Source organism: Schistocerca serialis, chromosome 1, assembly GCF_023864345.2.
Source record: "Schistocerca serialis cubense isolate TAMUIC-IGC-003099 chromosome 1, iqSchSeri2.2, whole genome shotgun sequence".
In the NCBI taxonomy this organism is placed as follows: domain Eukaryota; kingdom Metazoa; phylum Arthropoda; class Insecta; order Orthoptera; family Acrididae; genus Schistocerca; species Schistocerca serialis.
Window position 1 is genome coordinate 745641842 of NC_064638.1, and position 9911 is coordinate 745651752.

The following is a 9911-nucleotide window of genomic DNA, read 5'->3' on the forward strand; positions in this document are numbered from 1 at the left end:
CATTAAGGAAAGCGATGCCTCGGCCACAAAGACTAGTTTACAGCGACACTGACCAATCTTAAGAGCACAGAATTTCACTACAACGAACTTTAATAACATACAGGATAACTGAATTAACTGACGGTCATGCAAGGAAATTTTACATCTGGTGAAGATGCTTCAGGATTTGCAGGAAATTTGGTTGAAATACAAGGAATATATTAGTAACTATTTTGAAGCGTCCTAAGCTTTTGACTGAACACGCTTCCACGGGCAGGCAGGGTGTCAGCTTATAAACACAGATAGCTGCTAAAGACCGCCTCTAGAAGGTGGTAGATTTACTGAAGCGAGAGTTACAATACATCAATTGTATTAAATCATACACGTTTGACATACAAAACACCAAAGCAAGGCAGCACTTAATTCCAGAGGTTACAGGAAAGCAAAGAGCGGCAACAGCCGACCAAATATTCAGACGGAATCAACTTAGCCCGATGTTCAGAAATCACAGGATAATTATTACGCAGGCGGCTAACTCGGAAAATGACAGATGACAAGCAGTGCGTACTTAGTGCAATCAGCTGGCCAGCTGTCTTTCCAACAGAGATACTCTTTCGACAGATGTATAAGAAATTTACAAAATGATTTGGAAAATGCCACAAAACTAACCAAAGCATTAAATAATAGCTAATCCGTCTTGTAACACACGCGTAGAAGCAGACGTAAACACTTTTCAAATAAAATATAAACACCGATGCGTAAAACAAGTCTGACATTCACTACAAGCGTTAAATAGCGTTCTGTGAAATACAAAACGCCAACGAATTAAACCTCTATGGCAAGTATTGAAAGCATTAAACACCCAATGATAATAAAATACCAAAACAATCAATGAATTAAAGAATGCTGGCGAGCATTGAATTGATAATATGTGATACAACTAAGTTACAGTTAATTTTAACAGTAAGTGCGTTAAACATTATCATAAAAAGTACAATGAACTACAGAAGGCTGGCAAGCATTGAATAAGTAATGCGGCAGACAGGTAACTTACAGAATGATTTGACAGAAAGCGCGGGCTTATTGACACGTACAACCCAGCCACGCTACTCAGTAAAGCAGCGAGTAGACAACAGTATCAAATTATGATCCATGTTCGTCACAAATAGCGAATACGTGTCCTGAAAATCGATTGAACACAGCCTAGCAGCAAAATACAAACGAACACCTTTGGTTCACAACAGCGAATCTGTGGAACGACAACAAATACCAGCTACATCCGGAAGGAACCAGGATACACTAGCTCAACATCAGTTAATAAAAAAATTATTGTCCGTTAGAAAAGGCCTCACGGTAAGTCAACAATATGGGCACACAACTGTTCCCCGAGCAGGCTCACTTTCTCCACCGGATGAGTAGCTGGCAGTAAACTCCAACCGTCGTGATGGCGCCATTAACACTCCACAGGGCAGGTCACCGCCTTCCAGCTACGTTTGGTCCAACAGCGCACTCACACGTCCTCTGTAAACCTCAACCTCCAACAGCTCTCACCAATGAAAGCAAGTCACTTCCTTACTTCTAGCCGAGCATGCCTCTATACCGTGGTCCGCCGCTATTTACTCCCCCTCTTGCGGCCAGGTATCCTCTGTAATTCCAACAACAGACGTATATGTGCTTTTTGTGAAGCGACTAGAATGAGACTTGAGTGAAAATTCACTGTTTACATGGTTCTATTAAACTTGAGTGAAAATTCACTATTTACATCGTTCTATTAAACTTGAAGGCCAACCGCAACATACACACCACACTGAAAAGCCAAAGAAACTGGTACTCCTGCCTAATAATGTGTGAGGCCCCCGCGAGCACGCAAAAGTGCTTGAACACGACGTGGCATGGACTCGACTGATGTCTGAAGTATTGATGGAGGAAGTTAACACCACGGGCTGCCCATAATCCGTAAGAGTAAGAGGGGGTGGAGATCTTTCCTGAACAGCGCGTTGCAAGGCATCCAAGATAAGCTCAATATTGCTCATGTCTGGGTAGTTTGATGGCCGGCGGAAGTATTCAAACTCATAAGAGTGTTCCTGGAGCTACTTGGTGCATTTCTGGGCGTGTGGTGAGTCGCTTTGCCCTGTTGGAATTGCCCAAGTCCGTCGGAATGCACAACGGACATGAATGGATGCAGGTGGTCTGACAGGATGCTTACGTAGTGTCACTTGTCAGAGTCTTATCTAGACATATCTGGGGTCCCATATCACTCCAACTACACACACACAACACCATCCCAGAGCCTCCAACAGCTTGAACGGTCCCCTGCTGACATGCAGGGTCCATGGATTTTCGAGGCTGTCTCCATACGCGTACACGTCCATCCGCTCGATACAATTTGAAACGAGACTCGTCCGACGAGGCAACATATTTCCAGTCATCAACAATCCAATGTCGCTGTTGACAGGCGAATATCAGCCAAAAAGTAACCTAGGTACTGGACGTCTCCATGGAGCATTTAGGTTTCATTATTAACAATACCCTAGACACGACGACTCTTTCAGCGAAATGGGTGCAAAATGTCTGAACAATAAGCAGCTGCAGGCACGAACCTATGAAGTGATACAGTGCTAAACCGTTGGACTCGTGTTCAAAACAGTAGTAGTTCTAATTCCCGTCCGGCCGCCCAGATTTGTAGATTTGTGTTTCACATGATTTCTCCAGATCGCTCAGGGCGGATGACGAGATGGGTTCTTTTGAAAGGCCACCTCCAAATTCCTTCCTCATTCTCACCAAACTCCTTTCGCATCCTTCCTCATACCGAAGTACGCTCCAATGACCTCTTCATCGATCGGACATTAAACACTAATCATCCTTCTTTTTCTTCTTCAAAAGGCACGAGTAGACATCCTGCGACGTTGTAAGTACGACTGTCTCTGGTTATTCTCTGTTTTCCAGTGAACATACAACCACACACTGAGATATGTAATAAGCAAAGAGCACAGTAGCAGGTTGAAAGCAGGAGCGAGTCGTCTATGGGCAGATATTCCGGAAAATAAAACACACTAAAAGCATTTATCAAATTAGATTAAAGTTGTATATGTCATTTATCTCCTTACAGAACTTGGATAACCCATGACACTGTGGCAGAACTTATCAAGAAATTGAAAAGGGCAGGTTCCGTTGCCGATGTTGCATGCAACATCTGTCAGAGGACGTTCCTGGCCATTGGGTAGAGATCTGTGAGTGGGCACTGAACGTTCACGTAAATGTTTCTGATTATGTTAATTTAATTTTTTACTCGAAGTGAGACAAATTTTTGTCAGCTTCAAAGTGAACAAACAAAATGTGAACTGTCGGATGGCGCAGCATTTGGTTAGTGTCGATGCTTTGAGACCACGGGGCCAGGGTTCAATTCCACTCAGCATTCCTTAGACGAGAGCAGAAATCTCAGAGTCAAAAACGTTTTACACCATATGAACCTGCAGCGCATACGAGTGATACTATTAATACATGGACTTCAACCTCACACTTGCTCCGTCACCCACAAGGTAGCAAAACATCTGCTCAACAAAGGGTGTGTGTGTCTCTCTGCCTATCGATGAATTGTTGTTCTCCTTCAGCATCCAGAACCGTTTTGACACATTTTGAGGTTATGAACGTCACTTTTTCGCCAGGTTAGTGAATGAGGATGAGAGCTGGCTCACGATTTACGACCCACAAGGTAGCAAAACATCTGCTCAATAAAGGGTGTGTGTGTCTCTCTGCCTATCGATGAATTGTTGTTCTCCTTCAGCATCCAGAACCGTTTTGACACATTTTGAGGTTATGAACGTCACTTTTTCGCCAGGTTAGTGAATGAGGATGAGAGCTGGCTCACGATTTACGACCCACAAGGTAGCAAAACATCTCCTCAATAAAGGGTGTGTGTGTCTCTCTGCCTATCGATGAATTGTTGTTCTCCTTCAGCATCCAGAACCGTTTTGACACATTTTGAGGTTATGAACGTCACTTTTTCGCCAGGTTAGTGAATGAGGATGAGAGCTGGCTCACGATTTACGACCCACAAGGTAGCAAAACATCTGCTCAATAAAGGGTGTGTGTGTCTCTCTGCCTATCGATGAATTGTTGTTCTCCTTCAGCATCCAGAACCGTTTTGACACATTTTGAGGTTATGAACGTCACTTTTTCGCCAGGTTAGTGAATGAAGATGAGAGCTGGCTCACGATTTACGACCCACAAGGTAGCAAAACATCTCCTCAATAAATGGTGTGTGTGTCTCTCTGCCTATCGATGAATTGTTGTTCTCCTTCAGCATCCAGAACCGTTTTGACACATTTTGAGGTTATGAACGTCACTTTTTCGCCAGGTTAGTGAATGAGGATGAGAGCTGGCTCACGATTTACGACCCACAAGGTAGCAAAACATCTCCTCAATAAAGTGTGTGTGTGTCTCTCTGCCTATCGATGAATTGTTGTTCTCCTTCAGCATCCAGAACCGTTTTGACACATTTTGAGGTTATGAACGTCACTTTTTCGCCAGGTTAGTGAATGAGGATGAGAGCTGGCTCACGATTTACGACCCACAAGGTAGCAAAACATCTCCTCAATAAAGGGTGTGTGTGTCTCTCTGCCTATCGATGAATTGTTGTTCTCCTTCAGCATCCAGAACCGTTTTGACACATTTTGAGGTTATGAACGTCACTTTTTCGCCAGGTTAGTGAATGAGGATGAGAGCTGGCTCACGATTTACGACCCACAAGGTAGCAAAACATCTGCTCAATAAAGGGTGTGTGTGTCTCTCTGCCTATCGATGAATTGTTGTTCTCCTTCAGCATCCAGAACCGTTTTGACACATTTTGAGGTTATGAACGTCACTTTTTCGCCAGGTTAGTGAATGAAGATGAGAGCTGGCTCACGATTTACGACCCACAAGGTAGCAAAACATCTCCTCAATAAAGGGTGTGTGTGTCTCTCTGCCTATCGATGAATTGTTGTTCTCCTTCAGCATCCAGAACCGTTTTGACACATTTTGAGGTTATGAACGTCACTTTTTCGCCAGGTTAGTGAATGAGGATGAGAGCTGGCTCACGATTTACGACCCACAAGGTAGCAAAACATCTCCTCAATAAAGGGTGTGTGTGTCTCTCTGCCTATCGATGAATTGTTGTTCTCCTTCAGCATCCAGAACCGTTTTGACACATTTTGAGGTTATGAACGTCACTTTTTCGCCAGGTTAGTGAATGAGGATGAGAGCTGGCTCACGATTTACGACCCACAAGGTAGCAAAACATCTGCTCAATAAAGGGTGTGTGTGTCTCTCTGCCTATCGATGAATTGTTGTTCTCCTTCAGCATCCAGAACCGTTTTGACACATTTTGAGGTTATGAACGTCACTTTTTCGCCAGGTTAGTGAATGAAGATGAGAGCTGGCTCACGATTTACGACCCACAAGGTAGCAAAACATCTCCTCAATAAAGGGTGTGTGTGTCTCTCTGCCTATCGATGAATTGTTGTTCTCCTTCAGCATCCAGAACCGTTTTGACACATTTTGAGGTTATGAACGTCACTTTTTCGCCAGGTTAGTGAATGAGGATGAGAGCTGGCTCACGATTTACGACCCACAAGGTAGCAAAACATCTGCTCAATAAAGGGTGTGTGTGTCTCTCTGCCTATCGATGAATTGTTGTTCTCCTTCAGCATCCAGAACCATTTTGACACCTTTTGAGGTTATGAACGTCACTTTTTCGCCAGGTTGGTGAATGAGGGTGAGAGCTGGCTCACTATTTACGACCCTAAAATTAAGGAATAGTCATAGCAATGATGGCGAAGTCGGTCCAGCCAATCGACGAAGTTACAAAGTCAGAAATCGATCAAAAAATTATGACATCCATTTTCTGGAATAAGACGGTGTTCCGCTGGTGTACTACCTCAGGGCTCTTACATAATCAGAGAGTCGGAGTTATTCTACTCAGCCAGATGAAGGCGGGACGCTGACCTAAGGGATACGTTTGTTGCAACACAACGCACCTTGGCACACATCCCGATTTGTGTCTGCCAAATTGAAAGCCCTGCGTTTCCAACTGCTTGACTGTCTCCCCCTATTCATCTGTCCCGGTCCTTTCGGTTTAAATTATTTGTTTTGTTCTGCTACCAGACACATTAACTTTTTATTTCTTAATTTAGGTAATTGCTAGGCGTTTCAAGAATCATGTTTCTTATCGTCAGGTGATTTTATTGCATGGAGAAGAAAACAATTTGCTGAAATGAAGTATTTGATAGTTTACAAACTATGTCTAAATTTCTCACCTTCTCCAGTATTTCCCACACCTAGCATTAGCAACTTGCGCTGAGGTGGAAGTGTTACGTATTTTAACTTTTACGTAATTAGTTACCAAATTTTCATAGAAAAAGGTTTTGTTGAATTTTATACTTAGATCTGTTTTCAGTACGCTTTAATGAGGTTTTCGTATCCAGGAAAAATTTCATCAACTACAATTTATTAATCATATTTGACTGTAGCCTTATTGACTCTTATGAGTAAATTATTTGTTTTGTTCTGCTACCAATCACATTAATTGTTTATTCAATAGATTCTTATGCGTTACGAGCATGTTCTGATCATCATACTGTTTCCGAAACCGAGAAAATTCCTGAAGGGTCATTTTTTGCGTAAAGAACTTGTCGATCTTGAAAGGAAGAGGGGCATATCTATACTAATAATAAAAAAGTGAAACTGTCGTGTATGTCTGTTTGAACGTGCTAATATCCAAAACTACTGGACGAATTTTAATTGGATTTCCACAGGTACTTGAGCGATCACGGAAAGAAAAAGATATGCTACAGAGCCTTTTATACAATACCATTGTGTCTGTCTGTTTGAACGCGCTAATCCCAAAACTACTATGTCATCAAACTCGGAACAGAAGAAAAGGTATCGTAATTTACAGTTTTACGTACAATCGTCTGCTGAGCTTAGTAGTTTGGATGTTTCTCTCAGTTACACGACCATCACGGCGTAGTACACCGAAGACCTAATAGATAACGCAGTTAGTTTGTTAAGCTCAGTGACAGTTGTATTTTCGGAAGCTTACATCGACGACAGAATTAAGTGCCACAATGTTGTCTTTAGAAATACAAATCAACAGTGAATTTAGTTGCCTGGGATATATGGAGTTACTGATTTTGCTTTGCGTATTAAAAACCAAACGACATTGTTTAGATTCTTTTGATAAGTTTTATTGATATTCTTTGCTAAGAAAAACAAATCTCTTCAGTTTGCTTTACCATTTTGGCACCTATTCGTTACATTACATTTTGATTTCGTTTTGTTTACAAATAAAAATGTTTTGAAGACGGTCGAGTCATTCTGGATACACTAGAAGAATTAAAAGACTGAGGACTATGCAGTCTCAAGAATCCAGGGAAGACCGTGAGACGAGACTTCGTAGCTCAAGAACATCGGGCTTTAGCTCGTTCTTAGGAAACTCATTCCAAAAGCGAAGTGAGATGTAACTCTGATCGTCATGCGTTATCTCGCTCCTCAGAACCCTTCTCTCACAGAGAAACCCGCCAGAGTTCTCAGCGTGTGCTTCGCAGTCTCTCCCGTGTTAGCGAAGGAAATAAGCTGTTCGTTCATGTCCCTAACCACACGACTTCAGACGCCGTATACAAAGAGGCTTAATACGGCAAAAATGCATTCCGTGTTTACGAAGTCTCAGGCACAGCTATAAATAAATACCTGGGAAATACTTCTCAACTAGTGTTGAATAAATGTGTACTATTAGAACTCTGACTGTATTCTTTCTCTGCAAACCCAGCAACTTGCCCTTCATACAACAGCAGGTGCGGCATTTGTTCTGTAGGTTTACCGTTAATGGCTGATTCGTCTCCACAGCTATCCAAATCAACGGCATACAGCCCACTTTAAATTTCTTTTGTATACTGTATGCTTATCTGGGTGTTTAAGCTTAAAGTTCTGTTGCACACAAGTTCCACTATCACATCTTACAGCGGTCGCTAAAACACACACGGTGTTAGAGGACAGGTGTCGCTGACCTAGCTCCAGCTTAGGAAACCCAGTTTTTGCCAATCCCGAAGAGATCCAAGTCTGAGGTCCCAGAGGTGTTTATCATTAGGTACGACTCGGCAGCTGTGTGTGGTTTAACTAAAGCCACTGGCGCTGCGAGTATTGTGCCTCTTCTCACCAACGTATGCCGTAGTACAGAACGCACATTCCGACGACATGCAAAGTTCATCCCAGCTCCTCTCCCAAAGACACAGAGGATTCGTCGCTAGCACGACTAGTGGCACAATGCCAAATTGTTAACTCATTTGCAGAAGAGGAAGAAATTAAGAGCAGGGCTTGTAACTTAAGTCTGAAAGCAAAATAGTGGCATCTACCGCCCGTCGTCAGGAACAGACACTCAAAGTCATTAGGCATTCCTTAATCCCTAAATATTAACACATTCGTGCGCAACATGTGTGGCTAAATGTGGGGAGTTTCACTCGCCCTCTGCCTCTGGTATGGTGTCTTCAAGACAAAACTTCTGCTGAACGAGACTGCAGTGCTAGATATTAATACAACTGGAAATACGACGTCGATTTTGAACCGATGAAAAGTAGAGGGAAAATAGATGTACTGATAATGCTTTCTACGTCGTCCGTCAACAGACAGCGTAGTGACATAACTACCGTCACCTGCGTCTAACCTTTAATAGCCAGCCAGATGGCTCAGTGTGATGCAAACGTGTGAAGCAAGCAGGCGGCTATACCACGGAGGCGTACTCGTGCTGCCTACAGACAACTAAGCGAGTTTGAGAGCTGTCAAGTTGTGACCTTGCGAGTGGCGGGATTGTCTTTTAGGAGAACTGCCACACATGTACGATGTGCTGGGTCAGTTGTACAACGATACTGGTATCACTGACAACGTGAAGTATCTCATACCGGCAGATGGGGTTCTGGATGTCCACGTAGCACAGACGCCCATCAGCATCGTCGTATTGTAAGTGCAGGACTGGCAGATGGTACAGCTACCGCAACACAGATAAGAGGGCTCTCGCGCCCAGACGTGTCAACACAATCTGTTCCGAACCGGTTATTAACAGTGGGAGCCTTTAGCCTGTCTTCCATCCACGCTTCAGCGTCGACGTGCATCGTTCGACGGGGCCGTCAGATGATCAACTGGAAGATGAAAAAATGGTTCAAATGGCTCGGAGCACTATGGGACTTAACATCTGTGGTCATCAGTCCCCTAGAACTTAGAACTACTTAAACCTAACTAACCCAAGGACATCACACACATCCATGCCCGAGGCAGGATTCGAACCTGCGACCGTAGTAGTCGCGCGGTTCCGGACTGAGCGCCTGAACCGCTAGACTACCGCGGCCGGCAACTGGAAGATGAAACGGCGCGCTGCGGTCTTCAGCGATGAAATCATATTCTGTTGTTGTTGTTGTTGTCTTCAGTCCTGAGACTGGTTTGATGCAGCTCTCCATGCTACTCTATCCTGTGCAAGCTTCTTCATCTCCCAGTACTTACTGCAACCTACATCCTTCTGAATCTGCTTAGTGTATTCATCTCTCGGTCTCCTTCTACGATTTTTACCCTCCACGCTGCCCTCCAATACTAATTGGTGATCCCTTGATGCCTCAGAACATGTCCCACCAAACGATCCCTTCTTCTAATCAAGTTGTGCCACAAACTCCTCTTCCCCCCAATTCTATTCAATACCTCCTCACTAGTTATGTGATCTACCCATCTAATCTTCAGCATTCTTCTGTAGCAGCACATTTCGGAAGCTTCTATTCTCTCCTTATCCAAACTATTTATCGTCCATGTTTCACTTTCATACATGGCTACACTCCATACAAATACTTTCAGAAACGACTTCCTGACACTTAAATCTATACTCGATGTTAGCAAATTTCTCTTCTTCAGAAACG